This window comes from Eleutherodactylus coqui, unplaced genomic scaffold (assembly GCF_035609145.1).
Source record: "Eleutherodactylus coqui strain aEleCoq1 unplaced genomic scaffold, aEleCoq1.hap1 HAP1_SCAFFOLD_117, whole genome shotgun sequence".
In the NCBI taxonomy this organism is placed as follows: domain Eukaryota; kingdom Metazoa; phylum Chordata; class Amphibia; order Anura; family Eleutherodactylidae; genus Eleutherodactylus; species Eleutherodactylus coqui.
In genome coordinates this window covers 140,253-163,946 of record NW_027102100.1, presented here as the reverse complement: position 1 = coordinate 163,946, position 23,694 = coordinate 140,253, and the positions used below count along the sequence as shown (strand labels likewise).

General features: G+C 56.7%; 110 pseudogenes; all 110 read left to right on the top strand.

Annotated features, from left to right (window-relative positions):
* The first annotated feature begins 56 nt into the window (after positions 1-56).
* LOC136597131 (5S ribosomal RNA) lies at positions 57-175 on the top strand (annotated as a pseudogene).
* Positions 176-255: 80 nt separating this feature from the next.
* LOC136596476 (5S ribosomal RNA) lies at positions 256-374 on the top strand (annotated as a pseudogene).
* An 80-nt stretch (positions 375-454) lies between these two features.
* LOC136597153 (5S ribosomal RNA) lies at positions 455-573 on the top strand (annotated as a pseudogene).
* A 279-nt stretch (positions 574-852) lies between these two features.
* LOC136597492 (5S ribosomal RNA) lies at positions 853-971 on the top strand (annotated as a pseudogene).
* An 80-nt stretch (positions 972-1,051) lies between these two features.
* LOC136596687 (5S ribosomal RNA) lies at positions 1,052-1,170 on the top strand (annotated as a pseudogene).
* Positions 1,171-1,449: 279 nt separating this feature from the next.
* LOC136595689 (5S ribosomal RNA) lies at positions 1,450-1,568 on the top strand (annotated as a pseudogene).
* Positions 1,569-1,648: 80 nt separating this feature from the next.
* On the top strand, positions 1,649-1,767 carry LOC136597130 (5S ribosomal RNA; annotated as a pseudogene).
* Positions 1,768-1,847: 80 nt separating this feature from the next.
* LOC136595688 (5S ribosomal RNA) lies at positions 1,848-1,966 on the top strand (annotated as a pseudogene).
* Positions 1,967-2,046: 80 nt separating this feature from the next.
* Positions 2,047-2,165, top strand: LOC136596938 (5S ribosomal RNA; annotated as a pseudogene).
* An 80-nt stretch (positions 2,166-2,245) lies between these two features.
* On the top strand, positions 2,246-2,364 carry LOC136595686 (5S ribosomal RNA; annotated as a pseudogene).
* An 80-nt stretch (positions 2,365-2,444) lies between these two features.
* LOC136597399 (5S ribosomal RNA) lies at positions 2,445-2,563 on the top strand (annotated as a pseudogene).
* A 279-nt stretch (positions 2,564-2,842) lies between these two features.
* LOC136595685 (5S ribosomal RNA) lies at positions 2,843-2,961 on the top strand (annotated as a pseudogene).
* Positions 2,962-3,041: 80 nt separating this feature from the next.
* On the top strand, positions 3,042-3,160 carry LOC136596800 (5S ribosomal RNA; annotated as a pseudogene).
* An 80-nt stretch (positions 3,161-3,240) lies between these two features.
* LOC136596898 (5S ribosomal RNA) lies at positions 3,241-3,359 on the top strand (annotated as a pseudogene).
* An 80-nt stretch (positions 3,360-3,439) lies between these two features.
* On the top strand, positions 3,440-3,558 carry LOC136595684 (5S ribosomal RNA; annotated as a pseudogene).
* Positions 3,559-3,638: 80 nt separating this feature from the next.
* On the top strand, positions 3,639-3,757 carry LOC136596799 (5S ribosomal RNA; annotated as a pseudogene).
* An 80-nt stretch (positions 3,758-3,837) lies between these two features.
* On the top strand, positions 3,838-3,956 carry LOC136597183 (5S ribosomal RNA; annotated as a pseudogene).
* An 80-nt stretch (positions 3,957-4,036) lies between these two features.
* Positions 4,037-4,155, top strand: LOC136596896 (5S ribosomal RNA; annotated as a pseudogene).
* Positions 4,156-4,235: 80 nt separating this feature from the next.
* LOC136595682 (5S ribosomal RNA) lies at positions 4,236-4,354 on the top strand (annotated as a pseudogene).
* Positions 4,355-4,434: 80 nt separating this feature from the next.
* On the top strand, positions 4,435-4,553 carry LOC136596536 (5S ribosomal RNA; annotated as a pseudogene).
* Positions 4,554-4,633: 80 nt separating this feature from the next.
* Positions 4,634-4,752, top strand: LOC136597500 (5S ribosomal RNA; annotated as a pseudogene).
* Positions 4,753-4,832: 80 nt separating this feature from the next.
* On the top strand, positions 4,833-4,951 carry LOC136597552 (5S ribosomal RNA; annotated as a pseudogene).
* Positions 4,952-5,031: 80 nt separating this feature from the next.
* LOC136596934 (5S ribosomal RNA) lies at positions 5,032-5,150 on the top strand (annotated as a pseudogene).
* Positions 5,151-5,230: 80 nt separating this feature from the next.
* Positions 5,231-5,349, top strand: LOC136595681 (5S ribosomal RNA; annotated as a pseudogene).
* An 80-nt stretch (positions 5,350-5,429) lies between these two features.
* LOC136596152 (5S ribosomal RNA) lies at positions 5,430-5,548 on the top strand (annotated as a pseudogene).
* An 80-nt stretch (positions 5,549-5,628) lies between these two features.
* LOC136597282 (5S ribosomal RNA) lies at positions 5,629-5,747 on the top strand (annotated as a pseudogene).
* Positions 5,748-5,827: 80 nt separating this feature from the next.
* Positions 5,828-5,946, top strand: LOC136595680 (5S ribosomal RNA; annotated as a pseudogene).
* An 80-nt stretch (positions 5,947-6,026) lies between these two features.
* LOC136597398 (5S ribosomal RNA) lies at positions 6,027-6,145 on the top strand (annotated as a pseudogene).
* Positions 6,146-6,225: 80 nt separating this feature from the next.
* Positions 6,226-6,344, top strand: LOC136597456 (5S ribosomal RNA; annotated as a pseudogene).
* An 80-nt stretch (positions 6,345-6,424) lies between these two features.
* LOC136596585 (5S ribosomal RNA) lies at positions 6,425-6,543 on the top strand (annotated as a pseudogene).
* Positions 6,544-6,623: 80 nt separating this feature from the next.
* On the top strand, positions 6,624-6,741 carry LOC136596526 (5S ribosomal RNA; annotated as a pseudogene).
* A 677-nt stretch (positions 6,742-7,418) lies between these two features.
* Positions 7,419-7,538, top strand: LOC136596942 (5S ribosomal RNA; annotated as a pseudogene).
* A 280-nt stretch (positions 7,539-7,818) lies between these two features.
* LOC136597499 (5S ribosomal RNA) lies at positions 7,819-7,937 on the top strand (annotated as a pseudogene).
* Positions 7,938-8,017: 80 nt separating this feature from the next.
* On the top strand, positions 8,018-8,136 carry LOC136595637 (5S ribosomal RNA; annotated as a pseudogene).
* An 80-nt stretch (positions 8,137-8,216) lies between these two features.
* On the top strand, positions 8,217-8,335 carry LOC136595679 (5S ribosomal RNA; annotated as a pseudogene).
* An 80-nt stretch (positions 8,336-8,415) lies between these two features.
* On the top strand, positions 8,416-8,534 carry LOC136596999 (5S ribosomal RNA; annotated as a pseudogene).
* An 80-nt stretch (positions 8,535-8,614) lies between these two features.
* On the top strand, positions 8,615-8,733 carry LOC136597450 (5S ribosomal RNA; annotated as a pseudogene).
* Positions 8,734-8,813: 80 nt separating this feature from the next.
* On the top strand, positions 8,814-8,932 carry LOC136595678 (5S ribosomal RNA; annotated as a pseudogene).
* An 80-nt stretch (positions 8,933-9,012) lies between these two features.
* On the top strand, positions 9,013-9,131 carry LOC136596932 (5S ribosomal RNA; annotated as a pseudogene).
* Positions 9,132-9,410: 279 nt separating this feature from the next.
* LOC136595677 (5S ribosomal RNA) lies at positions 9,411-9,529 on the top strand (annotated as a pseudogene).
* An 80-nt stretch (positions 9,530-9,609) lies between these two features.
* On the top strand, positions 9,610-9,728 carry LOC136596797 (5S ribosomal RNA; annotated as a pseudogene).
* An 80-nt stretch (positions 9,729-9,808) lies between these two features.
* On the top strand, positions 9,809-9,927 carry LOC136596895 (5S ribosomal RNA; annotated as a pseudogene).
* Positions 9,928-10,007: 80 nt separating this feature from the next.
* Positions 10,008-10,126, top strand: LOC136595676 (5S ribosomal RNA; annotated as a pseudogene).
* Positions 10,127-10,206: 80 nt separating this feature from the next.
* Positions 10,207-10,325, top strand: LOC136596796 (5S ribosomal RNA; annotated as a pseudogene).
* Positions 10,326-10,405: 80 nt separating this feature from the next.
* LOC136597181 (5S ribosomal RNA) lies at positions 10,406-10,524 on the top strand (annotated as a pseudogene).
* An 80-nt stretch (positions 10,525-10,604) lies between these two features.
* Positions 10,605-10,723, top strand: LOC136596894 (5S ribosomal RNA; annotated as a pseudogene).
* Positions 10,724-10,803: 80 nt separating this feature from the next.
* LOC136595674 (5S ribosomal RNA) lies at positions 10,804-10,922 on the top strand (annotated as a pseudogene).
* Positions 10,923-11,002: 80 nt separating this feature from the next.
* On the top strand, positions 11,003-11,121 carry LOC136596535 (5S ribosomal RNA; annotated as a pseudogene).
* Positions 11,122-11,201: 80 nt separating this feature from the next.
* LOC136597498 (5S ribosomal RNA) lies at positions 11,202-11,320 on the top strand (annotated as a pseudogene).
* Positions 11,321-11,400: 80 nt separating this feature from the next.
* Positions 11,401-11,519, top strand: LOC136597551 (5S ribosomal RNA; annotated as a pseudogene).
* Positions 11,520-11,599: 80 nt separating this feature from the next.
* Positions 11,600-11,718, top strand: LOC136596933 (5S ribosomal RNA; annotated as a pseudogene).
* Positions 11,719-11,798: 80 nt separating this feature from the next.
* Positions 11,799-11,917, top strand: LOC136595673 (5S ribosomal RNA; annotated as a pseudogene).
* Positions 11,918-11,997: 80 nt separating this feature from the next.
* On the top strand, positions 11,998-12,116 carry LOC136596140 (5S ribosomal RNA; annotated as a pseudogene).
* An 80-nt stretch (positions 12,117-12,196) lies between these two features.
* LOC136597281 (5S ribosomal RNA) lies at positions 12,197-12,315 on the top strand (annotated as a pseudogene).
* An 80-nt stretch (positions 12,316-12,395) lies between these two features.
* LOC136595671 (5S ribosomal RNA) lies at positions 12,396-12,514 on the top strand (annotated as a pseudogene).
* An 80-nt stretch (positions 12,515-12,594) lies between these two features.
* LOC136597397 (5S ribosomal RNA) lies at positions 12,595-12,713 on the top strand (annotated as a pseudogene).
* Positions 12,714-12,793: 80 nt separating this feature from the next.
* Positions 12,794-12,912, top strand: LOC136597455 (5S ribosomal RNA; annotated as a pseudogene).
* An 80-nt stretch (positions 12,913-12,992) lies between these two features.
* On the top strand, positions 12,993-13,111 carry LOC136596584 (5S ribosomal RNA; annotated as a pseudogene).
* An 80-nt stretch (positions 13,112-13,191) lies between these two features.
* On the top strand, positions 13,192-13,310 carry LOC136595670 (5S ribosomal RNA; annotated as a pseudogene).
* An 80-nt stretch (positions 13,311-13,390) lies between these two features.
* Positions 13,391-13,509, top strand: LOC136597487 (5S ribosomal RNA; annotated as a pseudogene).
* An 80-nt stretch (positions 13,510-13,589) lies between these two features.
* On the top strand, positions 13,590-13,708 carry LOC136595669 (5S ribosomal RNA; annotated as a pseudogene).
* Positions 13,709-13,788: 80 nt separating this feature from the next.
* Positions 13,789-13,907, top strand: LOC136595668 (5S ribosomal RNA; annotated as a pseudogene).
* Positions 13,908-13,987: 80 nt separating this feature from the next.
* LOC136597464 (5S ribosomal RNA) lies at positions 13,988-14,106 on the top strand (annotated as a pseudogene).
* Positions 14,107-14,186: 80 nt separating this feature from the next.
* Positions 14,187-14,305, top strand: LOC136596534 (5S ribosomal RNA; annotated as a pseudogene).
* An 80-nt stretch (positions 14,306-14,385) lies between these two features.
* LOC136597497 (5S ribosomal RNA) lies at positions 14,386-14,504 on the top strand (annotated as a pseudogene).
* An 80-nt stretch (positions 14,505-14,584) lies between these two features.
* LOC136595625 (5S ribosomal RNA) lies at positions 14,585-14,703 on the top strand (annotated as a pseudogene).
* An 80-nt stretch (positions 14,704-14,783) lies between these two features.
* On the top strand, positions 14,784-14,902 carry LOC136595667 (5S ribosomal RNA; annotated as a pseudogene).
* Positions 14,903-14,982: 80 nt separating this feature from the next.
* Positions 14,983-15,101, top strand: LOC136596986 (5S ribosomal RNA; annotated as a pseudogene).
* An 80-nt stretch (positions 15,102-15,181) lies between these two features.
* LOC136597448 (5S ribosomal RNA) lies at positions 15,182-15,300 on the top strand (annotated as a pseudogene).
* An 80-nt stretch (positions 15,301-15,380) lies between these two features.
* LOC136595666 (5S ribosomal RNA) lies at positions 15,381-15,499 on the top strand (annotated as a pseudogene).
* An 80-nt stretch (positions 15,500-15,579) lies between these two features.
* Positions 15,580-15,698, top strand: LOC136596931 (5S ribosomal RNA; annotated as a pseudogene).
* An 80-nt stretch (positions 15,699-15,778) lies between these two features.
* LOC136595665 (5S ribosomal RNA) lies at positions 15,779-15,897 on the top strand (annotated as a pseudogene).
* Positions 15,898-15,977: 80 nt separating this feature from the next.
* LOC136595664 (5S ribosomal RNA) lies at positions 15,978-16,096 on the top strand (annotated as a pseudogene).
* An 80-nt stretch (positions 16,097-16,176) lies between these two features.
* LOC136596893 (5S ribosomal RNA) lies at positions 16,177-16,295 on the top strand (annotated as a pseudogene).
* Positions 16,296-16,375: 80 nt separating this feature from the next.
* Positions 16,376-16,494, top strand: LOC136595662 (5S ribosomal RNA; annotated as a pseudogene).
* Positions 16,495-16,574: 80 nt separating this feature from the next.
* On the top strand, positions 16,575-16,693 carry LOC136596795 (5S ribosomal RNA; annotated as a pseudogene).
* An 80-nt stretch (positions 16,694-16,773) lies between these two features.
* On the top strand, positions 16,774-16,892 carry LOC136596915 (5S ribosomal RNA; annotated as a pseudogene).
* Positions 16,893-16,972: 80 nt separating this feature from the next.
* Positions 16,973-17,091, top strand: LOC136596892 (5S ribosomal RNA; annotated as a pseudogene).
* Positions 17,092-17,171: 80 nt separating this feature from the next.
* Positions 17,172-17,290, top strand: LOC136595660 (5S ribosomal RNA; annotated as a pseudogene).
* An 80-nt stretch (positions 17,291-17,370) lies between these two features.
* LOC136596531 (5S ribosomal RNA) lies at positions 17,371-17,489 on the top strand (annotated as a pseudogene).
* An 80-nt stretch (positions 17,490-17,569) lies between these two features.
* LOC136597496 (5S ribosomal RNA) lies at positions 17,570-17,688 on the top strand (annotated as a pseudogene).
* An 80-nt stretch (positions 17,689-17,768) lies between these two features.
* LOC136597550 (5S ribosomal RNA) lies at positions 17,769-17,887 on the top strand (annotated as a pseudogene).
* Positions 17,888-17,967: 80 nt separating this feature from the next.
* LOC136595659 (5S ribosomal RNA) lies at positions 17,968-18,086 on the top strand (annotated as a pseudogene).
* Positions 18,087-18,166: 80 nt separating this feature from the next.
* LOC136596943 (5S ribosomal RNA) lies at positions 18,167-18,285 on the top strand (annotated as a pseudogene).
* Positions 18,286-18,365: 80 nt separating this feature from the next.
* LOC136596127 (5S ribosomal RNA) lies at positions 18,366-18,484 on the top strand (annotated as a pseudogene).
* Positions 18,485-18,564: 80 nt separating this feature from the next.
* On the top strand, positions 18,565-18,683 carry LOC136597279 (5S ribosomal RNA; annotated as a pseudogene).
* Positions 18,684-18,763: 80 nt separating this feature from the next.
* Positions 18,764-18,882, top strand: LOC136595658 (5S ribosomal RNA; annotated as a pseudogene).
* Positions 18,883-18,962: 80 nt separating this feature from the next.
* On the top strand, positions 18,963-19,081 carry LOC136597396 (5S ribosomal RNA; annotated as a pseudogene).
* A 279-nt stretch (positions 19,082-19,360) lies between these two features.
* LOC136595657 (5S ribosomal RNA) lies at positions 19,361-19,479 on the top strand (annotated as a pseudogene).
* An 80-nt stretch (positions 19,480-19,559) lies between these two features.
* Positions 19,560-19,678, top strand: LOC136596794 (5S ribosomal RNA; annotated as a pseudogene).
* An 80-nt stretch (positions 19,679-19,758) lies between these two features.
* LOC136595656 (5S ribosomal RNA) lies at positions 19,759-19,877 on the top strand (annotated as a pseudogene).
* An 80-nt stretch (positions 19,878-19,957) lies between these two features.
* Positions 19,958-20,076, top strand: LOC136595655 (5S ribosomal RNA; annotated as a pseudogene).
* An 80-nt stretch (positions 20,077-20,156) lies between these two features.
* LOC136597486 (5S ribosomal RNA) lies at positions 20,157-20,275 on the top strand (annotated as a pseudogene).
* An 80-nt stretch (positions 20,276-20,355) lies between these two features.
* Positions 20,356-20,474, top strand: LOC136595654 (5S ribosomal RNA; annotated as a pseudogene).
* An 80-nt stretch (positions 20,475-20,554) lies between these two features.
* LOC136595653 (5S ribosomal RNA) lies at positions 20,555-20,673 on the top strand (annotated as a pseudogene).
* Positions 20,674-20,753: 80 nt separating this feature from the next.
* On the top strand, positions 20,754-20,872 carry LOC136597452 (5S ribosomal RNA; annotated as a pseudogene).
* An 80-nt stretch (positions 20,873-20,952) lies between these two features.
* Positions 20,953-21,071, top strand: LOC136596530 (5S ribosomal RNA; annotated as a pseudogene).
* An 80-nt stretch (positions 21,072-21,151) lies between these two features.
* LOC136597495 (5S ribosomal RNA) lies at positions 21,152-21,270 on the top strand (annotated as a pseudogene).
* Positions 21,271-21,350: 80 nt separating this feature from the next.
* Positions 21,351-21,469, top strand: LOC136595613 (5S ribosomal RNA; annotated as a pseudogene).
* An 80-nt stretch (positions 21,470-21,549) lies between these two features.
* Positions 21,550-21,668, top strand: LOC136595652 (5S ribosomal RNA; annotated as a pseudogene).
* Positions 21,669-21,748: 80 nt separating this feature from the next.
* Positions 21,749-21,867, top strand: LOC136596973 (5S ribosomal RNA; annotated as a pseudogene).
* An 80-nt stretch (positions 21,868-21,947) lies between these two features.
* On the top strand, positions 21,948-22,066 carry LOC136595649 (5S ribosomal RNA; annotated as a pseudogene).
* Positions 22,067-22,146: 80 nt separating this feature from the next.
* Positions 22,147-22,265, top strand: LOC136596609 (5S ribosomal RNA; annotated as a pseudogene).
* Positions 22,266-22,345: 80 nt separating this feature from the next.
* On the top strand, positions 22,346-22,464 carry LOC136595648 (5S ribosomal RNA; annotated as a pseudogene).
* Positions 22,465-22,544: 80 nt separating this feature from the next.
* On the top strand, positions 22,545-22,663 carry LOC136595647 (5S ribosomal RNA; annotated as a pseudogene).
* An 80-nt stretch (positions 22,664-22,743) lies between these two features.
* On the top strand, positions 22,744-22,862 carry LOC136597264 (5S ribosomal RNA; annotated as a pseudogene).
* An 80-nt stretch (positions 22,863-22,942) lies between these two features.
* On the top strand, positions 22,943-23,061 carry LOC136597440 (5S ribosomal RNA; annotated as a pseudogene).
* An 80-nt stretch (positions 23,062-23,141) lies between these two features.
* LOC136596299 (5S ribosomal RNA) lies at positions 23,142-23,260 on the top strand (annotated as a pseudogene).
* Positions 23,261-23,340: 80 nt separating this feature from the next.
* LOC136595646 (5S ribosomal RNA) lies at positions 23,341-23,459 on the top strand (annotated as a pseudogene).
* An 80-nt stretch (positions 23,460-23,539) lies between these two features.
* On the top strand, positions 23,540-23,658 carry LOC136595601 (5S ribosomal RNA; annotated as a pseudogene).
* The last annotated feature ends 36 nt before the right edge of the window (positions 23,659-23,694 follow it).

Sequence of the window (23,694 nt, the reverse complement as noted above, 5' to 3'; positions counted from 1 at the left end):
TCCTTTTCGGAGGTGCGTTCGCACTGCAGAAAGCCCATAGGAAAGGAGGAGGAGCTCTCAACGGGCATTCTAAGCTGAATGTGCCTGCTCTCGTCAGATCGCGGCCGCCAGCCAGCTTGAGGCCTGGCAAGTACCAGTATGGGTGACCGGCTGGGAATCCCAGGTCCCGTTGACTTTTAAGGCCGTGAGTAGGTTGCTTTCCTTTTCGGAGGTGCGTTCGCACTGCAGAAAGCCCATAGGAAAGGAAGAGGAGCTGTCAACGGGAATTCTAAGCTGAATGCGCCTGCTCTCGTCAGATCGCGGCCGCCAGCCAGCTTGAGGCCTGGCAAGTACCAGTATGGGTGACCGGCTGGGAATCCCAGGTCCCGTTGACTTTTAAGGCCGTGAGTAGGTTGCTTTCCTTTTCGGAGGTGCGTTCGCACTGCAGAAAGCCCATAGGAAAGGAAGAGGAGCTGTCAACGGGAATTCTAAGCTGAATGCGCCTGCTCTCGTCAGATCACGGCCGCCAGCCAGCTTGAGGCCTGGCAAGTACCAGTATGGGTGACCGGCTGGGAATCCCAGGTCCCGTTGACTTTTAAGGCCGTGAGTAGGTTTCTTTCCTTTTCGGAGGTGCGTTCGCACTGCAGAAAGCCCATAGGAAAGGAGGAGGAGCTGTCAATGGACATTCTAAGCTGAATGTGCCTGCTCTCGTCAGATCGCGCCCGCCAGCCAGCTTGAGGCCTGACAAGTACCAGTATGGGTGACCGGCTGGGAATCCCAGGTCCCGTTGACTTTTAAGGCCGTGAGTAGGTTGCTTTCCTTTTCGGAGGTGCGTTCGCACTGCAGAAAGCCCATAGGAAAGGAGGAGGAGCTGTCAACGGGCATTCTAAGCTGAATGTGCCTGCTCTCGTCAGATCACGGCCGCCAGCTAGCTTGAGGCCTGGCAAGTACCAGTATGGGTGACCGGCTGGGAATCCCAGGTCCCGTTGACTTTTAAGGCCGTGAGTAGGTTTCTTTCCTTTTCGGAGGTGCGTTCGCACTGCAGAAAGCCCATAGGAAAGGAGGAGGAGCTGTCAACGGGCATTCTAAGCTGAATGTGCCTGCTCTCGTCAGATCGCGGCCGCCAGCCAGCTTGAGGCCTGGCAAGTACCAGTATGGGTGACCGGCTGGGAATCTCAGGTCCCGTTGACTTTTAAGGCCGTGAGTAGGTTTCTTTCCTTTTCGGAGGTGCGTTCGCACTGCAGAAAGCCCATAGGAAAGGAGGAGGAGCTGTCAACAGGCATTCTAAGCTGAATGTGCCTGCTCTCGTCAGATCGTGGCCGCCAGCCAGCTTGAGGCCTGGCAAGTACCAGTATGGGTGACCGGCTGGGAATCCCAGGTCCCGTTGACTTTTAAGGCCGTGAGTAGGTTTCTTTCCTTTTCGGAGGTGCGTTCGCACTGCAGAAAGCCCGTAGGAAAGGAGGAGGAGCTGTCAACGGGCATTCTAAGCTGAATGTGCCTGCTCTCGTCAGATCGCGGCCGCCAGCCAGCTTGAGGCCTGGCAAGTACCAGTATGGGTGACCGGCTGGGAATCCCAGGTCCCGTTGACTTTTAAGGCCGTGAGTAGGTTGCTTTCCTTTTCGGAGGTGCGTTCGCACTGCAGAAAGCCCATAGGAAAGGAGGAGGAGCTCTCAACGGGCATTCTAAGCTGAATGTGCCTGCTCTCGTCAGATCGCGGCCGCCAGCCAGCTTGAGGCCTGGCAAGTACCAGTATGGGTGACCGGCTGGGAATCCCAGGTCCCGTTGACTTTTAAGGCCGTGAGTAGGTTGCTTTCCTTTTCGGAGGTGCGTTCGCACTGCAGAAAGCCCATAGGAAAGGAGGAGGAGCTGTCAACGGGCATTCTAAGCTGAATGTGCCTGCTCTCGTCAGATCGCGGCCGCCAGCCAGCTTGAGGCCTGGCAAGTACCAGTATGGGTGACCGGCTGGGAATCCCAGGTCCCGTTGACTTTTAAGGCCGTGAGTAGGTTGCTTTCCTTTTCGGAGGTGCGTTCACACTGCAGAAAGCCCATAGGAAAGGAGGAGGAGCTGTCAACGGGCATTCTAAGCTGAATGTGCCTGCTCTCGTCAGATCGCGGCCGCCAGCCAGCTTGTGGCCTGGCAAGTACCAGTATGGGTGACCGGCTGGGAATCCCAGGTCCCGTTGACTTTTAAGGCCGTGAGTAGGTTTCTTTCCTTTTCGGAGGTGCGTTCGCACTGCAGAAAGCCCATAGGAAAGGAGGAGGAGCTGTCAACGGGCATTCTAAGCTGAATGTGCCTGCTCTCGTCAGATCGCGGCCGCCAGCCAGCTTGAGGCCTGGCAAGTACCAGTATGGGTGACCGGCTGGGAATCCCAGGTCCCGTTGACTTTTAAGGCCGTGAGTAGGTTTCTTTCCTTTTCGGAGGTGCGTTCGCACTGCAGAAAGCCCGTAGGAAAGGAGGAGGAGCTGTCAACGGGCATTCTAAGCTGAATGTGCCTGCTCTCGTCAGATCGCGGCCGCCAGCCAGCTTGAGGCGTGGCAAGTACCAGTATGGGTGACCGGCTGGGAATCCCAGGTCCCGTTGACTTTTAAGGCCGTGAGTAGGTTGCTTTCCTTTTCGGAGGTGCGTTCGCACTGCAGAAAGCCCATAGGAAAGGAGGAGGAGCTCTCAACGGGCATTCTAAGCTGAATGTGCCTGCTCTCGTCAGATCGCGGCCGCCAGCCAGCTTGAGGCCTGGCAAGTACCAGTATGGGTGACCGGCTGGGAATCCCATGTCCCGTTGAATTTTAAGGCCGTGAGTAGGTTGCTTTCCTTTTCGGAGGTGCGTTCGCACTGCAGAAAGCCCATAGGAAAGGAGGAGGAGCTGTCAACGGGCATTCTAAGCTGAATGTGCCTGCTCTCGTCAGATCGCGGCCGCCAGCCAGCTTGAGGCCTGGCAAGTACCAGTATGGGTGACCGGCTGGGAATCCCAGGTCCCGTTGACTTTTAAGGCCGTGAGTAGGTTTCTTTCCTTTTCGGAGGTGCGTTCACACTGCAGAAAGCCCATAGGAAAGGAGGAGGAGCTGTCAACGGGCATTCTAAGCTGAATCTGCCTGCTCTCGTCAGATCGCGGCCGCCAGCCAGCTTGAGGCCTGGCAAGTACCAGTATGGGTGACCGGCTGGGAATCCCAGGTCCCGTTGACTTTTAAGGCCGTGAGTAGGTTTCTTTCCTTTTCGGAGGTGCGTTCGCACTGCAGAAAGCCCATAGGAAAGGAGGAGGAGCTGTCAACGGGCATTCTAAGCTGAATGTGCCTGCTCTCGTCAGATCGCGGCCGCCAGCCTGCTTGAGGCCTGGCAAGTACCAGTATGGGTGACCGGCTGGGAATCCCAGGTCCCGTTGACTTTTAAGGCCGTGAGTAGGTTTCTTTCCGTTTCGGAGGTGCGTTCGCACTGCAGAAAGCCCATAGGAAAGGAGGAGGAGCTGTCAACGGGCATTCTAAGCTGAATGTGCCTGCTCTCGTCAGATCGCGGCCGCCAGCCAGCTTGAGGCCTGGCAAGTACCAGTATGGGTGACCGGCTGGGAATCCCAGGTCCCGTTGACTTTTAAGGCCGTGAGTAGGTTTCTTTCCTTTTCGGAGGTGCGTTCACACTGCAGAAAGCCCATAGGAAAGGAGGAGGAGCTGTCAACGGGCATTCTAAGCTGAATCTGCCTGCTCTCGTCAGATCGCGGCCGCCAGCCAGCTTGAGGCCTGGCAAGTACCAGTATGGGTGACCGGCTGGGAATCCCAGGTCCCGTTGACTTTTAAGGCCGTGAGTAGGTTTCTTTCCTTTTCGGAAGTGCGTTCGCACTGCAGAAAGCCCATAGGAAAGGAGGAGGAGCTGTCAACGGGCATTCTAAGCTGAATGTGCCTGCTCTCGTCAGATTGCGGCCGCCAGCCAGCTTGAGGCCTGGCAAGTACCAGTATGGGTGACCGGCTGGGAATCCCAGGTCCTGTTGACTTTTAAGGCCGTGAGTAGGTTTCTTTCCTTTTCGGAGGTGCGTTCGCACTGCAGAAAGCCCATAGGAAAGGAGGAGGAGCTGTCAACGGGCATTCTAAGCTGAATGTGCCTGCTCTCGTCAGATCGCGGCCGCCAGCCTGCTTGAGGCCTGGCAAGTACCAGTATGGGTGACCGGCTGGGAATCCCAGGTCCCGTTGACTTTTAAGGCCGTGAGTAGGTTTCTTTCCGTTTCGGAGGTGCGTTCGCACTGCAGAAAGCCCATAGGAAAGGAGGAGGAGCTGTCAACGGGCATTCTAAGCTGAATGTGCCTGCTCTCGTCAGATCGCGGCCGCCAGCCAGCTTGAGGCCTGGCAAGTACCAGTATGGGTGACCGGCTGGGAATCCCAGGTCCCGTTGACTTTTAAGGCCGTGAGTAGGTTGCTTTCCTTTTCGGAGGTGCGTTCGCACTGCAGAAAGCCCATAGGAAAGGAGGAGGAGCTGTCAACGGGCATTCTAAGCTGAATGTGCCTGCTCTCGTCAGATCGCGGCCGCCAGCCAGCTTGAGGCCTGGCAAGTACCAGTGTGGGTGACCGGCTGGGAATCCCAGGTCCCGTTGACTTTTAAGGCCGTGAGTAGGTTTCTTTCCTTTTCGGAGGTGCGTTCGCACTGCAGAAAGCCCATAGGAAAGGAGGAGGAGCTGTCAACGAGCATTCTAAGCTGAATGTGCCTGCTCTCGTCAGATCGCGGCCGCCAGCCTGCTTGAGGCCTGGCAAGTACCAGTATGGGTGACCGGCTGGGAATCCCAGGTCCCGTTGACTTTTAAGGCCGTGAGTAGGTTGCTTTCCTTTTCGGAGGTGCGTTCGCACTGCAGAAAGCCCATAGGAAAGGAGGAGGAGCTGTCAATGGGCATTCTAAGCTGAATGTACCTGCTCTCGTCAGATCGCGGCCGCCAGCCAGCTTGAGGCCTGGCAAGTACCAGTATGGGTGACCGGCTGGGAATCCCAGGTCCCGTTGACTTTTAAGGCCGTGAGTAGGTTTCTTTCCGTTTCGGAGGTGCGTTCGCACTGCAGAAAGCCCATAGGAAAGGAGGAGGAGCTGTCAACGGGCATTCTAAGCTGAATGTGTCTGCTCTCGTCAGATCGCGGCCGCCAGCCAGCTTGAGGCCTGGCAAGTACCAGTATGGGTGACCGGCTGGGAATCCCAGGTCCCGTTGACTTTTAAGGCCGTGAGTAGGTTTCTTTCCTTTTCGGAGGTGCGTTCGCACTGCAGAAAACCCATAGGAAAGGAGGAGGAGCTGTCAACGGGCATTCTAAGCTGAATGTGCCTGCTCTCGTCAGATCGCGGCCGCCAGCCAGCTTGAGGCCTGGCAAGTACCAGTATGGGTGACCGGCTGGGAATCCCAGGTCCCGTTGACTTTTAAGGCCGTGAGTAGGTTTCTTTCCGTTTCGGAGGTGCGTTCGCACTGCAGAAAGCCCATAGGAAAGGAGGAGGAGCTGTCAACGGGCATTCTAAGCTGAATGTGCCTGCTCTCGTCAGATCGCGGCCGCCAGCCAGCTTGAGGCCTGGGAAGTACCAGTATGGGTGACCGGCTGGGAATCCCAGGTCCCGTTGACTTTTAAGGCCGTGAGTAGGTTGCTTTCCTTTTCGGAGGTGCGTTCGCACTGCAGAAAGCCCATAGGAAAGGAGGAGGAGCTGTCAACGGGCATTCTAAGCTGAATGTGCCTGCGCTCGTCAGATCGCGGCCGCCAGCCAGCTTGAGGCCTGGCAAGTACCAGTATGGGTGACCGGCTGGGAATCCCAGGTCCCGTTGACTTTTAAGGCCGTGAGTAGGTTTCTTTCCTTTTCGGAGGTGCGTTCGCACTGCAGAAAGCCCATAGGAAAGGAGGAGGAGCTGTCAACGGGCATTCTAAGCTGAATGTGCCTGCTCTCGTCAGATCGCGGCCGCCAGCCAGCTTGAGGCCTGGCAAGTACCAGTATGGGTGACCGGCTGGGAATCCCAGGTCCCGTTGACTTTTAAGGCCGTGAGTAGGTTTCTTTCCTTTTCGGAGGTGCGTTCGCACTGCAGAAAGCCCGTAGGAAAGGAGGAGGAGCTGTCAACGGGCATTCTAAGCTGAATGTGCCTGCTCTCGTCAGATCGCGGCCGCCAGCCAGCTTGAGGCGTGGCAAGTACCAGTATGGGTGACCGGCTGGGAATCCCAGGTCCCGTTGACTTTTAAGGCCGTGAGTAGGTTTCTTTCCTTTTCGGAGGTGCGTTCACACTGCAGAAAGCCCATAGGAAAGGAGGAGGAGCTGTCAACGAGCATTCTAAGCTGAATCTGCCTGCTCTCGTCAGATCGCGGCCGCCAGCCAGCTTGAGGCCTGGCAAGTACCAGTATGGGTGACCGGCTGGGAATCCCAGGTCCCGTTGACTTTTAAGGCCGTGAGTAGGTTTCTTTCCTTTTCGGAAGTGCGTTCGCACTGCAGAAAGCCCATAGGAAAGGAGGAGGAGCTGTCAACGGGCATTCTAAGCTGAATGTGCCTGCTCTCGTCAGATCGCGGCCGCCAGCCAGCTTGAGGCCTGGCAAGTACCAGTATGGGAGACCGGCTGGGAATCCCAGGTCCCGTTGACTTTTAAGGCCGTGAGTAGGTTTCTTTCCGTTTCGGAGGTGCGTTCGCACTGCAGAAAGCCCATAGGAAAGGAGGAGGAGTTGTCAACGGGCATTCTAAGCTGAATGTGCCTGCTCTCGTCAGATCGCGGCCGCCAGCCAGCTTGAGGCCTGGCAAGTACCAGTATGGGTGACCGGCTGGGAATCCAGGTCCCGTTGACTTTTAAGGCCGTGAGTAGGTTTCTTTCCTTTTCGGGAGGTGCGTTCACACTGCAGAAAGCCCATAGGAAAGGAGGAGGAGCTGTCAACGGGCATTCTAAGCTGAATCTGCTGCTCTCGTCAGAATCACGGCCCGCCAGCCAGCTTGAGGCCTGGCAAGTACCAGTATGGGTGACCGGCTGGGAATCCCAGGTCCGTTGACTTTTAAGGCCGTGAGTAGGTTTCTTTCCTTTTCGGAAGTGCGTTCGCACTGCAGAAAGCCCATAGGAAAGGAGGAGGAGCTGTCAACGGGCATTCTAAGCTGAATGTGCCTGCTCTCGTCAGATCGCGGCCGCCAGCCAGCTTGAGGCTGGCAAGATACCAGTATGGGTGACCGGCTGGGAATCCCAGGTCCCGTTGACTTTTAAGGCCGTGAGTAGGTTTTCTTCCTTTTCGGAGGTGCGTTCGCACTGCAGAAAGCCCATAGGAAAGGAGGAGGAGCTGTCAACGGGCATTCTAAGCTGAATGTGCCTGCTCTCGTCAGATCGCGGCCGCCAGCCAGCTTGAGGCCTGGCAAGTACCAGTATGGGTGACCGGCTGGAATCCCAGGTCCCGTTGACTTTTAAGGCCGTGAGTAGGTTTCTTTCCTTTTCGGAGGTGCGTTCGCACTGCAGAAAGCCCATAGGAAAGGAGGAGGAGCTGTCAACGGGCATTCTAAGCTGAATGTGCCTGCTCTCGTCAGATCGCGGCACACCAGCCAGCTTGAGGCCTGGCAAGTACCAGTATGGGTGACCGGCTGGGAATCCCAGGTCCCGTTGACTTTTAAGGCCGTGAGTAGGTTGCTTTCCTTTTCGGAGGTGCGTTCGCACTGCAGAAAGCCCATAGGAAAGGAGGAGGAGCTGTCAACGGGCATTCTAAGCTGAATGTGCCTGCTCTCGTCAGATCGCGGCGCCAGCCCAGCTTGAGGCCTGGCAAAGTACCAGTGTGGGTGACCGGCTGGGAATCCCAGGTCCCGTTGACTTTTAAGGCCGTGAGTAGGTTTCTTTCCTTTTCGGAGGTGCGTTCGCACTGCAGAAAGCCCATAGGAAAGGAGGAGGAGCTGTCAACGAGCATTCTAAGCTGAATGTGCCTGCTCTCGTCAGATCGCGGCCGCCAGCCTGCTTGAGGCCTGGCAAGTACCAGTATGGGTGACCGGCTGGGAATCCCAGGTCCCGTTGACTTTTAAGGCCGTGAGTAGGTTGCTTTCCTTTTCGGAGGTGCGTTCGCACTGCAGAAAGCCCATAGGAAAGGAGGAGGAGCTGTCAACGGGCATTCTAAGCTGAATGTACCTGCTCTCGTCAGATCGCGGCCGCCAGCCAGCTTGAGGCCTGGCAAGTACCAGTATGGGTGACCGGCTGGGAATCCCAGGTCCCGTTGACTTTTAAGGCCGTGAGTAGGTTTCTTTCCTTTTCGGAGGTGCGTTCGCACTGCAGAAAGCCCATAGGAAAGGAGGAGGAGCTGTCAACGGGCATTCTAAGCTGAATGTGCCTGCTCTCGTCAGATCGCGGCCGCCAGCCAGCTTGAGGCCTGGCAAGTACCAGTATGGGTGACCGGCTGGGAATCCCAGGTCCCGTTGACTTTTAAGGCCGTGAGTAGGTTTCTTTCCTTTTCGGAGGTGCGTTCGCACTGCAGAAAGCCCATAGGAAAGGAGGAGGAGCTGTCAACGGGCATTCTAAGCTGAATGTGCCTGCTCTCGTCAGATCGCGGCCGCCAGCCAGCTTGAGGCCTGGCAAGTACCAGTATGGGTGACCGTCTGGGAATCCCAGGTCCTGTTGACTTTTAAGGCCGTGAGTAGGTTTCTTTCCTTTTCGGAGGTGCGTTCGCACTGCAGAAAGCCCATAGGAAAGGAGGAGGAGCTGTCAACGGGCATTCTAAGCTGAATGTGCCTGCTCTCGTCAGATCGCGGCCGCCAGCCAGCTTGAGGACTGGCAAGTACCAGTATGGGTGACCGGCTGGGAATCCCAGGTCCCGTTGACTTTTAAGGCCGTGAGTAGGTTGCTTTCCTTTTCGGAGGTGCGTTCGCACTGCAGAAAGCCCATAGGAAAGGAGGAGGAGCTGTCAACGGGCATTCTAAGCTGAATGTGCCTGCTCTCGTCAGATCGCGGCCGCCAGCCAGCTTGAGGCCTGGCAAGTACCAGTATGGGTGACCGGCTGGGAATCCCAGGTCCCGTTGACTTTTAAGGCCGTGAGTAGGTTTCTTTCCTTTTCGGAGGTGCGGTCGCACTGCAGAAAGCCCATAGGAAAGGAGGAGGAGCTGTCAACGGGCATTCTAAGCTGAATGTGCCTGCTCTCGTCAGATCGCGGCCGCCAGCCAGCTTGAGGTCTGGCAAGTACCAGTATGGGTGACCGGCTGGGAATCCCAGGTCCCGTTGACTTTTAAGGCCGTGAGTAGGTTTCTTTCCTTTTCGGAGGTGCGTTCGCACTGCAGAAAGCCCATAGGAAAGGAGGCGGAGCTGTCAACGGGCATTCTAAGCTGAATGTGCCTGCTCTCGTCAGATCGCGGCCGCCAGCCAGCTTGAGGCCTGGCAAGTACCAGTATGGGTGACCGGCTGGGAATCCCATGTCCCGTTGAATTTTAAGGCCGTGAGTAGGTTGCTTTCCTTTTCGGAGGTGCGTTCGCACTGCAGAAAGCCCATAGGAAAGGAGGAGGAGCTGTCAACGGGCATTCTAAGCTGAATGTGCCTGCTCTCGTCAGATCGCGGCCGCCAGCCAGCTTGAGGCCTGGCAAGTACCAGTATGGGTGACCGGCTGGGAATCCCAGGTCCCGTTGACTTTTAAGGCCGTGAGTAGGTTTCTTTCCTTTTCGGAGGTGCGTTCACACTGCAGAAAGCCCATAGGAAAGGAGGAGGAGCTGTCAACGGGCATTCTAAGCTGAATCTGCCTGCTCTCGTCAGATCGCGGCCGCCAGCCAGCTTGAGGCCTGGCAAGTACCAGTATGGGTGACCGGCTGGGAATCCCAGGTCCCGTTGACTTTTAAGGCCGTGAGTAGGTTTCTTTCCTTTTCGGAGGTGCGTTCGCACTGCAGAAAGCCCATAGGAAAGGAGGAGGAGCTGTCAACGGGCATTCTAAGCTGAATGTGCCTGCTCTCGTCAGATCGCGGCCGCCAGCCTGCTTGAGGCCTGGCAAGTACCAGTATGGGTGACCGGCTGGGAATCCCAGGTCCCGTTGACTTTTAAGGCCGTGAGTAGGTTTCTTTCCGTTTCGGAGGTGCGTTCGCACTGCAGAAAGCCCATAGGAAAGGAGGAGGAGCTGTCAACGGGCATTCTAAGCTGAATGTGCCTGCTCTCGTCAGATCGCGGCCGCCAGCCAGCTTGAGGCCTGGCAAGTACCAGTATGGGTGACCGGCTGGGAATCCCAGGTCCCGTTGACTTTTAAGGCCGTGAGTAGGTTTCTTTCCTTTTCGGAGGTGCGTTCACACTGCAGAAAGCCCATAGGAAAGGAGGAGGAGCTGTCAACGGGCATTCTAAGCTGAATCTGCCTGCTCTCGTCAGATCGCGGCCGCCAGCCAGCTTGAGGCCTGGCAAGTACCAGTATGGGTGACCGGCTGGGAATCCCAGGTCCCGTTGACTTTTAAGGCCGTGAGTAGGTTTCTTTCCTTTTCGGAAGTGCGTTCGCACTGCAGAAAGCCCATAGGAAAGGAGGAGGAGCTGTCAACGGGCATTCTAAGCTGAATGTGCCTGCTCTCGTCAGATTGCGGCCGCCAGCCAGCTTGAGGCCTGGCAAGTACCAGTATGGGTGACCGGCTGGGAATCCCAGGTCCTGTTGACTTTTAAGGCCGTGAGTAGGTTTCTTTCCTTTTCGGAGGTGCGTTCGCACTGCAGAAAGCCCATAGGAAAGGAGGAGGAGCTGTCAACGGGCATTCTAAGCTGAATGTGCCTGCTCTCGTCAGATCGCGGCCGCCAGCCTGCTTGAGGCCTGGCAAGTACCAGTATGGGTGACCGGCTGGGAATCCCAGGTCCCGTTGACTTTTAAGGCCGTGAGTAGGTTTCTTTCCGTTTCGGAGGTGCGTTCGCACTGCAGAAAGCCCATAGGAAAGGAGGAGGAGCTGTCAACGGGCATTCTAAGCTGAATGTGCCTGCTCTCGTCAGATCGCGGCCGCCAGCCAGCTTGAGGCCTGGCAAGTACCAGTATGGGTGACCGGCTGGGAATCCCAGGTCCCGTTGACTTTTAAGGCCGTGAGTAGGTTGCTTTCCTTTTCGGAGGTGCGTTCGCACTGCAGAAAGCCCATAGGAAAGGAGGAGGAGCTGTCAACGGGCATTCTAAGCTGAATGTGCCTGCTCTCGTCAGATCGCGGCCGCCAGCCAGCTTGAGGCCTGGCAAGTACCAGTGTGGGTGACCGGCTGGGAATCCCAGGTCCCGTTGACTTTTAAGGCCGTGAGTAGGTTTCTTTCCTTTTCGGAGGTGCGTTCGCACTGCAGAAAGCCCATAGGAAAGGAGGAGGAGCTGTCAACGAGCATTCTAAGCTGAATGTGCCTGCTCTCGTCAGATCGCGGCCGCCAGCCTGCTTGAGGCCTGGCAAGTACCAGTATGGGTGACCGGCTGGGAATCCCAGGTCCCGTTGACTTTTAAGGCCGTGAGTAGGTTGCTTTCCTTTTCGGAGGTGCGTTCGCACTGCAGAAAGCCCATAGGAAAGGAGGAGGAGCTGTCAATGGGCATTCTAAGCTGAATGTACCTGCTCTCGTCAGATCGCGGCCGCCAGCCAGCTTGAGGCCTGGCAAGTACCAGTATGGGTGACCGGCTGGGAATCCCAGGTCCCGTTGACTTTTAAGGCCGTGAGTAGGTTTCTTTCCGTTTCGGAGGTGCGTTCGCACTGCAGAAAGCCCATAGGAAAGGAGGAGGAGCTGTCAACGGGCATTCTAAGCTGAATGTGTCTGCTCTCGTCAGATCGCGGCCGCCAGCCAGCTTGAGGCCTGGCAAGTACCAGTATGGGTGACCGGCTGGGAATCCCAGGTCCCGTTGACTTTTAAGGCCGTGAGTAGGTTTCTTTCCTTTTCGGAGGTGCGTTCGCACTGCAGAAAACCCATAGGAAAGGAGGAGGAGCTGTCAACGGGCATTCTAAGCTGAATGTGCCTGCTCTCGTCAGATCGCGGCCGCCAGCCAGCTTGAGGCCTGGCAAGTACCAGTATGGGTGACCGGCTGGGAATCCCAGGTCCCGTTGACTTTTAAGGCCGTGAGTAGGTTTCTTTCCGTTTCGGAGGTGCGTTCGCACTGCAGAAAGCCCATAGGAAAGGAGGAGGAGCTGTCAACGGGCATTCTAAGCTGAATGTGCCTGCTCTCGTCAGATCGCGGCCGCCAGCCAGCTTGAGGCCTGGGAAGTACCAGTATGGGTGACCGGCTGGGAATCCCAGGTCCCGTTGACTTTTAAGGCCGTGAGTAGGTTGCTTTCCTTTTCGGAGGTGCGTTCGCACTGCAGAAAGCCCATAGGAAAGGAGGAGGAGCTGTCAACGGGCATTCTAAGCTGAATGTGCCTGCGCTCGTCAGATCGCGGCCGCCAGCCAGCTTGAGGCCTGGCAAGTACCAGTATGGGTGACCGGCTGGGAATCCCAGGTCCCGTTGACTTTTAAGGCCGTGAGTAGGTTTCTTTCCTTTTCGGAGGTGCGTTCGCACTGCAGAAAGCCCATAGGAAAGGAGGAGGAGCTGTCAACGGGCATTCTAAGCTGAATGTGCCTGCTCTCGTCAGATCGCGGCCGCCAGCCAGCTTGAGGCCTGGCAAGTACCAGTATGGGTGACCGGCTGGGAATCCCAGGTCCCGTTGACTTTTAAGGCCGTGAGTAGGTTTCTTTCCTTTTCGGAGGTGCGTTCGCACTGCAGAAAGCCCGTAGGAAAGGAGGAGGAGCTGTCAACGGGCATTCTAAGCTGAATGTGCCTGCTCTCGTCAGATCGCGGCCGCCAGCCAGCTTGAGGCGTGGCAAGTACCAGTATGGGTGACCGGCTGGGAATCCCAGGTCCCGTTGACTTTTAAGGCCGTGAGTAGGTTTCTTTCCTTTTCGGAGGTGCGTTCACACTGCAGAAAGCCCATAGGAAAGGAGGAGGAGCTGTCAACGAGCATTCTAAGCTGAATCTGCCTGCTCTCGTCAGATCGCGGCCGCCAGCCAGCTTGAGGCCTGGCAAGTACCAGTATGGGTGACCGGCTGGGAATCCCAGGTCCCGTTGACTTTTAAGGCCGTGAGTAGGTTTCTTTCCTTTTCGGAAGTGCGTTCGCACTGCAGAAAGCCCATAGGAAAGGAGGAGGAGCTGTCAACGGGCATTCTAAGCTGAATGTGCCTGCTCTCGTCAGATCGCGGCCGCCAGCCAGCTTGAGGCCTGGCAAGTACCAGTATGGGAGACCGGCTGGGAATCCCAGGTCCCGTTGACTTTTAAGGCCGTGAGTAGGTTTCTTTCCGTTTCGGAGGTGCGTTCGCACTGCAGAAAGCCCATAGGAAAGGAGGAGGAGCTGTCAACGGGCATTCTAAGCTGAATGTGCCTGCTCTCGTCAGATCGCGGCCGCCAGCCAGCTTGAGGCCTGGCAAGTACCAGTATGGGTGACCGGCTGGGAATCCCAGGTCCCGTTGACTTTTAAGGCCGTGAGTAGGTTTCTTTCCTTTTCGGAGGTGCGTTCACACTGCAGAAAGCCCATAGGAAAGGAGGAGGAGCTGTCAACGGGCATTCTAAGCTGAATCTGCCTGCTCTCGTCAGATCACGGCCGCCAGCCAGCTTGAGGCCTGGCAAGTACCAGTATGGGTGACCGGCTGGGAATCCCAGGTCCCGTTGACTTTTAAGGCCGTGAGTAGGTTTCTTTCCTTTTCGGAAGTGCGTTCGCACTGCAGAAAGCCCATAGGAAAGGAGGAGGAGCTGTCAACGGGCATTCTAAGCTGAATGTGCCTGCTCTCGTCAGATCGCGGCCGCCAGCCAGCTTGAGGCCTGGCAAGTACCAGTATGGGTGACCGGCTGGGAATCCCAGGTCCCGTTGACTTTTAAGGCCGTGAGTAGGTTTCTTTCCTTTTCGGAGGTGCGTTCGCACTGCAGAAAGCCCATAGGAAAGGAGGAGGAGCTGTCAACGGGCATTCTAAGCTGAATGTGCCTGCTCTCGTCAGATCGCGGCCGCCAGCCAGCTTGAGGCCTGGCAAGTACCAGTATGGGTGACCGGCTGGGAATCCCAGGTCCCGTTGACTTTTAAGGCCGTGAGTAGGTTTCTTTCCTTTTCGGAGGTGCGTTCGCACTGCAGAAAGCCCATAGGAAAGGAGGAGGAGCTGTCAACGGGCATTCTAAGCTGAATGTGCCTGCTCTCGTCAGATCGCGGCCACCAGCCAGCTTGAGGCCTGGCAAGTACCAGTATGGGTGACCGGCTGGGAATCCCAGGTCCCGTTGACTTTTAAGGCCGTGAGTAGGTTGCTTTCCTTTTCGGAGGTGCGTTCGCACTGCAGAAAGCCCATAGGAAAGGAGGAGGAGCTGTCAACGGGCATTCTAAGCTGAATGTGCCTGCTCTCGTCAGATCGCGGCCGCCAGCCAGCTTGAGGCCTGGCAAGTACCAGTGTGGGTGACCGGCTGGGAATCCCAGGTCCCGTTGACTTTTAAGGCCGTGAGTAGGTTTCTTTCCTTTTCGGAGGTGCGTTCGCACTGCAGAAAGCCCATAGGAAAGGAGGAGGAGCTGTCAACGAGCATTCTAAGCTGAATGTGCCTGCTCTCGTCAGATCGCGGCCGCCAGCCTGCTTGAGGCCTGGCAAGTACCAGTATGGGTGACCGGCTGGGAATCCCAGGTCCCGTTGACTTTTAAGGCCGTGAGTAGGTTGCTTTCCTTTTCGGAGGTGCGTTCGCACTGCAGAAAGCCCATAGGAAAGGAGGAGGAGCTGTCAACGGGCATTCTAAGCTGAATGTACCTGCTCTCGTCAGATCGCGGCCGCCAGCCAGCTTGAGGCCTGGCAAGTACCAGTATGGGTGACCGGCTGGGAATCCCAGGTCCCGTTGACTTTTAAGGCCGTGAGTAGGTTTCTTTCCTTTTCGGAGGTGCGTTCGCACTGCAGAAAGCCCATAGGAAAGGAGGAGGAGCTGTCAACGGGCATTCTAAGCTGAATGTGCCTGCTCTCGTCAGATCGCGGCCGCCAGCCAGCTTGAGGCCTGGCAAGTACCAGTATGGGTGACCGGCTGGGAATCCCAGGTCCCGTTGACTTTTAAGGCCGTGAGTAGGTTTCTTTCCTTTTCGGAGGTGCGTTCGCACTGCAGAAAGCCCATAGGAAAGGAGGAGGAGCTGTCAACGGGCATTCTAAGCTGAATGTGCCTGCTCTCGTCAGATCGCGGCCGCCAGCCAGCTTGAGGCCTGGCAAGTACCAGTATGGGTGACCGTCTGGGAATCCCAGGTCCTGTTGACTTTTAAGGCCGTGAGTAGGTTTCTTTCCTTTTCGGAGGTGCGTTCGCACTGCAGAAAGCCCATAGGAAAGGAGGAGGAGCTGTCAACGGGCATTCTAAGCTGAATGTGCCTGCTCTCGTCAGATCGCGGCCGCCAGCCAGCTTGAGGACTGGCAAGTACCAGTATGGGTGACCGGCTGGGAATCCCAGGTCCCGTTGACTTTTAAGGCCGTGAGTAGGTTGCTTTCCTTTTCGGAGGTGCGTTCGCACTGCAGAAAGCCCATAGGAAAGGAGGAGGAGCTGTCAACGGGCATTCTAAGCTGAATGTGCCTGCTCTCGTCAGATCGCGGCCGCCAGCCAGCTTGAGGCCTGGCAAGTACCAGTATGGGTGACCGGCTGGGAATCCCAGGTCCCGTTGACTTTTAAGGCCGTGAGTAGGTTTCTTTCCTTTTCGGAGGTGCGGTCGCACTGCAGAAAGCCCATAGGAAAGGAGGAGGAGCTGTCAACGGGCATTCTAAGCTGAATGTGCCTGCTCTCGTCAGATCGCGGCCGCCAGCCAGCTTGAGGTCTGGCAAGTACCAGTATGGGTGACCGGCTGGGAATCCCAGGTCCCGTTGACTTTTAAGGCCGTGAGTAGGTTTCTTTCCTTTTCGGAGGTGCGTTCGCACTGCAGAAAGCCCATAGGAAAGGAGGCGGAGCTGTCAACGGGCATTCTAAGCTGAATGTGCCTGCTCTCGTCAGATCGCGGCCGCCAGCCAGCTTGAGGCCTGGCAAGTACCAGTATGGGTGACCGGCTGGGAATCCCAGGTCCCGTTGACTTTTAAGGCCGTGAGTAGGTTTCTTTCCTTTTCGGAAGTGCGTTCGCACTGCAGAAAGCCCATAGGAAAGGAGGAGGAGCTGTCAACGGGCATTCTAAGCTGAATGTGCCTGCTCTCGTCAGATCGCGGCCGCCAGCCAGCTTGAGGCCTGGCAAGTACCAGTATGGGTGACCGGCTGGGAATCCCAGGTCCCGTTGACTTTTAAGGCCGTGAGTAGGTTTCTTTCCTTTTCGGAGGTGCGTTCGCACTGCAGAAAGCCCATAGGAAAGGAGGAGGAGCTGTCAACGGGCATTCTAAGCTGAATGTGCCTGCTCTCGTCAGATCGCGGCCGCCAGCCTGCTTGAGGCCTGGCAAGTACCAGTATGGGTGACCGGCTGGGAATCCCAGGTCCCGTTGACTTTTAAGGCCGTGAGTAGGTTTCTTTCCGTTTCGGAGGTGCGTTCGCACTGCAGAAAGCCCATAGGAAAGGAGGAGGAGCTGTCAACGGGCATTCTAAGCTGAATGTGCCTGCTCTCGTCAGATCGCGGCCGCCAGCCAGCTTGAGGCCTGGCAAGTACCAGTATGGGTGACCGGCTGGGAATCCCAGGTCCCGTTGACTTTTAAGGCCGTGAGTAGGTTTCTTTCCTTTTCGGAGGTGCGTTCACACTGCAGAAAGCCCATAGGAAAGGAGGAGGAGCTGTCAACGGGCATTCTAAGCTGAATCTGCCTGCTCTCGTCAGATCGCGGCCGCCAGCCAGCTTGAGGCCTGGCAAGTACCAGTATGGGTGACCGGCTGGGAATCCCAGGTCCCGTTGACTTTTAAGGCCGTGAGTAGGTTTCTTTCCTTTTCGGAAGTGCGTTCGCACTGCAGAAAGCCCATAGGAAAGGAGGAGGAGCTGTCAACGGGCATTCTAAGCTGAATGTGCCTGCTCTCGTCAGATCGCGGCCGCCAGCCAGCTTGAGGCCTGGCAAGTACCAGTATGGGTGACTGGCTGGGAATCCCAGGTCCCGTTGACTTTTAAGGCCGTGAGTAGGTTTCTTTCCTTTTCGGAGGTGCGTTCGCACTGCAGAAAGCCCATAGGAAAGGAGGAGGAGCTGTCAACGGGCATTCTAAGCTGAATGTGCCTGCTCTCGTCAGATCGCGGCCGCCAGCCTGCTTGAGGCCTGGCAAGTACCAGTATGGGTGACCGGCTGGGAATCCCAGGTCCCGTTGACTTTTAAGGCCGTGAGTAGGTTTCTTTCCGTTTCGGAGGTGCGTTCGCACTGCAGAAAGCCCATAGGAAAGGAGGAGGAGCTGTCAACGGGCATTCTAAGCTGAATGTGCCTGCTCTCGTCAGATCGCGGCCGCCAGCCAGCTTGAGGCCTGGCAAGTACCAGTATGGGTGACCGGCTGGGAATCCCAGGTCCCGTTGACTTTTAAGGCCGTGAGTAGGTTGCTTTCCTTTTCGGAGGTGCGTTCGCACTGCAGAAAGCCCATAGGAAAGGAGGAGGAGCTGTCAACGGGCATTCTAAGCTGAATGTGCCTGCTCTCGTCAGATCGCGGCCGCCAGCCAGCTTGAGGCCTGGCAAGTACCAGTGTGGGTGACCGGCTGGGAATCCCAGGTCCCGTTGACTTTTAAGGCCGTGAGTAGGTTTCTTTCCTTTTCGGAGGTGCGTTCGCACTGCAGAAAGCCCATAGGAAAGGAGGAGGAGCTGTCAACGAGCATTCTAAGCTGAATGTGCCTGCTCTCGTCAGATCGCGGCCGCCAGCCTGCTTGAGGCCTGGCAAGTACCAGTATGGGTGACCGGCTGGGAATCCCAGGTCCCGTTGACTTTTAAGGCCGTGAGTAGGTTGCTTTCCTTTTCGGAGGTGCGTTCGCACTGCAGAAAGCCCATAGGAAAGGAGGAGGAGCTGTCAATGGGCATTCTAAGCTGAATGTACCTGCTCTCGTCAGATCGCGGCCGCCAGCCAGCTTGAGGCCTGGCAAGTACCAGTATGGGTGACCGGCTGGGAATCCCAGGTCCCGTTGACTTTTAAGGCCGTGAGTAGGTTTCTTTCCGTTTCGGAGGTGCGTTCGCACTGCAGAAAGCCCATAGGAAAGGAGGAGGAGCTGTCAACGGGCATTCTAAGCTGAATGTGCCTGCTCTCGTCAGATCGCGGCCGCCAGCCAGCTTGAGGCCTGGCAAGTACCAGTATGGGTGACCGGCTGGGAATCCCAGGTCCCGTTGACTTTTAAGGTCGTGAGTAGGTTTCTTTCCTTTTCGGAGGTGCGTTCGCACTGCAGAAAACCCATAGGAAAGGAGGAGGAGCTGTAAACGGGCATTCTAAGCTGAATGTGCCTGCTCTCGTCAGATCGCGGCCGCCAGCCAGCTTGAGGCCTGGCAAGTACCAGTATGGGTGACCGGCTGGGAATCCCAGGTCCCGTTGACTTTTAAGGCCGTGAGTAGGTTTCTTTCCGTTTCGGAGGTGCGTTCGCACTGCAGAAAGCCCATAGGAAAGGAGGAGGAGCTGTCAACGGGCATTCTAAGCTGAATGTGCCTGCTCTCGTCAGATCGCGGCCGCCAGCCAGCTTGAGGCCTGGGAAGTACCAGTATGGGTGACCGGCTGGGAATCCCAGGTCCCGTTGACTTTTAAGGCCGTGAGTAGGTTGCTTTCCTTTTCGGAGGTGCGTTCGCACTGCAGAAAGCCCATAGGAAAGGAGGAGGAGCTGTCAACGGGCATTCTAAGCTGAATGTGCCTGCGCTCGTCAGATCGCGGCCGCCAGCCAGCTTGAGGCCTGGCAAGTACCAGTATGGGTGACCGGCTGGGAATCCCAGGTCCCGTTGACTTTTAAGGCCGTGAGTAGGTTTCTTTCCTTTTCGGAGGTGCGTTCGCACTGCAGAAAGCCCATAGGAAAGGAGGAGGAGCTGTCAACGGGCATTCTAAGCTGAATGTGCCTGCTCTCGTCAGATCGCGGCCGCCAGCCAGCTTGAGGCCTGGCAAGTACCAGTATGGGTGACCGGCTGGGAATCCCAGGTCCCGTTGACTTTTAAGGCCGTGAGTAGGTTTCTTTCCTTTTCGGAGGTGCGTTCGCACTGCAGAAAGCCCGTAGGAAAGGAGGAGGAGCTGTCAACGGGCATTCTAAGCTGAATGTGCCTGCTCTCGTCAGATCGCGGCCGCCAGCCAGCTTGAGGCGTGGCAAGTACCAGTATGGGTGACCGGCTGGGAATCCCAGGTCCCGTTGACTTTCAAGGCCGTGAGTAGGTTGCTTTCCTTTTCGGAGGTGCGTTCGCACTGCAGAAAGCCCATAGGAAAGGAGGAGGAGCTCTCAACGGGCATTCTAAGCTGAATGTGCCTGCTCTCGTCAGATCGCGGCCGCCAGCCAGCTTGAGGCCTGGCAAGTACCAGTATGGGTGACCGGCTGGGAATCCCATGTCCCGTTGAATTTTAAGGCCGTGAGTAGGTTGCTTTCCTTTTCGGAGGTGCGTTCGCACTGCAGAAAGCCCATAGGAAAGGAGGAGGAGCTGTCAACGGGCATTCTAAGCTGAATGTGCCTGCTCTCGTCAGATCGCGGCCGCCAGCCAGCTTGAGGCCTGGCAAGTACCAGTATGGGTGACCGGCTGGGAATCCCAGGTCCCGTTGACTTTTAAGGCCGTGAGTAGGTTTCTTTCCTTTTCGGAGGTGCGTTCACACTGCAGAAAGCCCATAGGAAAGGAGGAGGAGCTGTCAACGGGCATTCTAAGCTGAATCTGCCTGCTCTCGTCAGATCGCGGCCGCCAGCCAGCTTGAGGCCTGGCAAGTACCAGTATGGGTGACCGGCTGGGAATCCCAGGTCCCGTTGACTTTTAAGGCCGTGAGTAGGTTTCTTTCCTTTTCGGAAGTGCGTTCGCACTGCAGAAAGCCCATAGGAAAGGAGGAGGAGCTGTCAACGGGCATTCTAAGCTGAATGTGCCTGCTCTCGTCAGATCGCGGCCGCCAGCCAGCTTGAGGCCTGGCAAGTACCAGTATGGGTGACCGGCTGGGAATCCCAGGTCCCGTTGACTTTTAAGGCCGTGAGTAGGTTTCTTTCCGTTTCGGAGGTGCGTTCGCACTGCAGAAAGCCCATAGGAAAGGAGGAGGAGCTGTCAACGGGCATTCTAAGCTGAATGTGCCTGCTCTCGTCAGATCGCGGCCGCCAGCCAGCTTGAGGCCTGGCAAGTACCAGTATGGGTGACCGGCTGGGAATCCCAGGTCCCGTTGACTTTTAAGGCCGTGAGTAGGTTTCTTTCCTTTTCGGAGGTGCGTTCACACTGCAGAAAGCCCATAGGAAAGGAGGAGGAGCTGTCAACGGGCATTCTAAGCTGAATCTGCCTGCTCTCGTCAGATCACGGCCGCCAGCCAGCTTGAGGCCTGGCAAGTACCAGTATGGGTGACCGGCTGGGAATCCCAGGTCCCGTTGACTTTTAAGGCCGTGAGTAGGTTTCTTTCCTTTTCGGAAGTGCGTTCGCACTGCAGAAAGCCCATAGGAAAGGAGGAGGAGCTGTCAACGGGCATTCTAAGCTGAATGTGCCTGCTCTCGTCAGATCGCGGCCGCCAGCCAGCTTGAGGCCTGGCAAGTACCAGTATGGGTGACCGGCTGGGAATCCCAGGTCCCGTTGACTTTTAAGGCCGTGAGTAGGTTTCTTTCCTTTTCGGAGGTGCGTTCGCACTGCAGAAAGCCCATAGGAAAGGAGGAGGAGCTGTCAACGGGCATTCTAAGCTGAATGTGCCTGCTCTCGTCAGATCGCGGCCGCCAGCCAGCTTGAGGCCTGGCAAGTACCAGTATGGGTGACCGGCTGGGAATCCCAGGTCCCGTTGACTTTTAAGGCCGTGAGTAGGTTTCTTTCCGTTTCGGAGGTGCGTTCGCACTGCAGAAAGCCCATAGGAAAGGAGGAGGAGCTGTCAACGGGCATTCTAAGCTGAATGTGCCTGCTCTCGTCAGATCGCGGCCACCAGCCAGCTTGAGGCCTGGCAAGTACCAGTATGGGTGACCGGCTGGGAATCCCAGGTCCCGTTGACTTTTAAGGCCGTGAGTAGGTTGCTTTCCTTTTCGGAGGTGCGTTCGCACTGCAGAAAGCCCATAGGAAAGGAGGAGGAGCTGTCAACGGGCATTCTAAGCTGAATGTGCCTGCTCTCGTCAGATCGCGGCCGCCAGCCAGCTTGAGGCCTGGCAAGTACCAGTGTGGGTGACCGGCTGGGAATCCCAGGTCCCGTTGACTTTTAAGGCCGTGAGTAGGTTTCTTTCCTTTTCGGAGGTGCGTTCGCACTGCAGAAAGCCCATAGGAAAGGAGGAGGAGCTGTCAACGAGCATTCTAAGCTGAATGTGCCTGCTCTCGTCAGATCGCGGCCGCCAGCCTGCTTGAGGCCTGGCAAGTACCAGTATGGGTGACCGGCTGGGAATCCCAGGTCCCGTTGACTTTTAAGGCCGTGAGTAGGTTGCTTTCCTTTTCGGAGGTGCGTTCGCACTGCAGAAAGCCCATAGGAAAGGAGGAGGAGCTGTCAACGGGCATTCTAAGCTGAATGTACCTGCTCTCGTCAGATCGCGGCCGCCAGCCAGCTTGAGGCCTGGCAAGTACCAGTATGGGTGACCGGCTGGGAATCCCAGGTCCCGTTGACTTTTAAGGCCGTGAGTAGGTTTCTTTCCTTTTCGGAGGTGCGTTCGCACTGCAGAAAGCCCATAGGAAAGGAGGAGGAGCTGTCAACGGGCATTCTAAGCTGAATGTGCCTGCTCTCGTCAGATCGCGGCCGCCAGCCAGCTTGAGGCCTGGCAAGTACCAGTATGGGTGACCGGCTGGGAATCCCAGGTCCCGTTGACTTTTAAGGCCGTGAGTAGGTTTCTTTCCTTTTCGGAGGTGCGTTCGCACTGCAGAAAGCCCATAGGAAAGGAGGAGGAGCTGTCAACGGGCATTCTAAGCTGAATGTGCCTGCTCTCGTCAGATCGCGGCCGCCAGCCAGCTTGAGGCCTGGCAAGTACCAGTATGGGTGACCGTCTGGGAATCCCAGGTCCTGTTGACTTTTAAGGCCGTGAGTAGGTTTCTTTCCTTTTCGGAGGTGCGTTCGCACTGCAGAAAGCCCATAGGAAAGGAGGAGGAGCTGTCAACGGGCATTCTAAGCTGAATGTGCCTGCTCTCGTCAGATCGCGGCCGCCAGCCAGCTTGAGGCCTGGCAAGTACCAGTATGGGTGACCGGCTGGGAATCCCAGGTCCCGTTGACTTTTAAGGCCGTGAGTAGGTTGCTTTCCTTTTCGGAGGTGCGTTCGCACTGCAGAAAGCCCATAGGAAAGGAGGAGGAGCTGTCAACGGGCATTCTAAGCTGAATGTGCCTGCGCTCGTCAGATCGCGGCCGCCAGGCAGCTTGAGGCCTGGCAAGTACCAGTATGGGTGACCGGCTGGGAATCCCAGGTCCCGTTGACTTTTAAGGCCGTGAGTAGGTTTCTTTCCTTTTCGGAGGTGCGGTCGCACTGCAGAAAGCCCATAGGAAAGGAGGAGGAGCTGTCAACGGGCATTCTAAGCTGAATGTGCCTGCTCTCGTCAGATCGCGGCCGCCAGCCAGCTTGAGGCCTGGCAAGTACCAGTATGGGTGACCGGCTGGGAATCCCAGGTCCCGTTGACTTTTAAGGCCGTGAGTAGGTTTCTTTCCTTTTCGGAGGTGCGTTCGCACTGCAGAAAGCCCATAGGAAAGGAGGCGGAGCTGTCAACGGGCATTCTAAGCTGAATGTGCCTGCTCTCGTCAGATCGCGGCCGCCAGCCAGCTTGAGGCCTGGCAAGTACCAGTATGGGTGACCGGCTGGGAATCCCAGGTCCCGTTGACTTTTAAGGCCGTGAGTAGGTTGCTTTCCTTTTCGGAGGTGCGTTCGCACTGCAGAAAGCCCATAGGAAAGGAGGAGGAGCTGTCAACGGGCATTCTAAGCTGAATGTGCCTGCTCTCGTCAGATCGCGGCCGCCAGCCAGCTTGAGGCCTGGCAAGTACCAGTATGGGTGACCGGCTGGGCATCCCAGGTCCCGTTGACTTTTAAGGCCGTGAGTAGGTGTCTTTCCTTTTCGGAGGTGCGTTCACACTGCAGAAAGCCCATAGGAAAGGAGGAGGAGCTGTCAACGGGCATTCTAAGCTGAATGTGCCTGCTCTCGTCAGATCGCGGCCACCAGCCAGCTTGAGGCCTGGCAAGTACCAGTATGGGTGACCGGCTGGGAATCCCAGGTCCCGTTGACTTTTAAGGCCGTGAGTAGGTTTCTTTCCTTTTCGGAAGTGCGTTCGCACTGCAGAAAGCCCATAGGAAAGGAGGAGGAGCTGTCAACGGGCATTCTAAGCTGAATGTGCCTGCTCTCATCAGATCGCGGCCGCCAGCCAGCTTGAGGCCTGGCAAGTACCAGTATGGGTGACCGGCTGGGAATCCCAGGTCCCGTTGACTTTTAAGGCCGTGAGTAGGTTTCTTTCCTTTTCGGAGGTGCGTTCGCACTGCAGAAAGCCCATAGGAAAGGAGGAGGAGCTGTCAACGGGCATTCTAAGCTGAATGTGCCTGCTCTCGTCAGATCGCGGCCGCCAGCCAGCTTGAGGCCTGGCAAGTACCAGTATGGGTGACCGGCTGGGAATCCCAGGTCCCGTTGACTTTTAAGGCCGTGAGTAGGTTTCTTTCCGTTTCGGAGGTGCGTTCGCACTGCAGAAAGCCCATAGGAAAGGAGGAGGAGCTGTCAACGGGCATTCTAAGCTGAATGTACCTGCTCTCGTCAGATCGCGGCCGCCAGCCAGCTTGAGGCCTGGCAAGTACCAGTATGGGTGACCGGCTGGGAATCCCAGGTCCCGTTGACTTTTAAGGCCGTGAGTAGGTTTCTTTCCGTTTCGGAG